The following is a 484-nucleotide window of genomic DNA, read 5'->3' as shown; positions in this document are numbered from 1 at the left end:
TCAAGAATTATTCAAAGAAACCATTCTAAGAATCAAAGAAACCTCTTTAAAGAAAGTGAAACCAAAACTACTGAAGGAAACCACCCCCCAAAAAACTAGAAAAAAGTGTTAATTGTTAAGAAAAAATCTTGAAAAAAATCTGAAATTGTTAAAATAATATATATACATATTTTACTCTTCAAAATGTAAAAAAAAAAAATCTGAAATCAGAAATTATTCAAAAATCCTCTAGCATGCACACACACACCTTTTTTTTTTTTTTTTCACCATCGCCACGTCCTTCAGAAGCGCATTTACTACTTGGTCTTGAAGTCAGTTCCAGACCAAGCTTTTGCAGTCGTCTGGGTCGAGTCTGAAAAGAATCCTATAGTTTAATGTGGTTGGATGGGAGCGCTCGCGGTTTCGGGAAAGAAAATGTATGTATTTGTTTGCATACGTTTTCAATTTTTCTCTCTCTCTCTGTATGTGTGTAAATGTGTTGGGG

This window comes from Penaeus monodon, chromosome 32, assembly GCF_015228065.2.
Source record: "Penaeus monodon isolate SGIC_2016 chromosome 32, NSTDA_Pmon_1, whole genome shotgun sequence".
In the NCBI taxonomy this organism is placed as follows: Eukaryota; Metazoa; Arthropoda; class Malacostraca; order Decapoda; family Penaeidae; genus Penaeus; species Penaeus monodon.
This window is presented reverse-complemented; position numbering follows the sequence as displayed.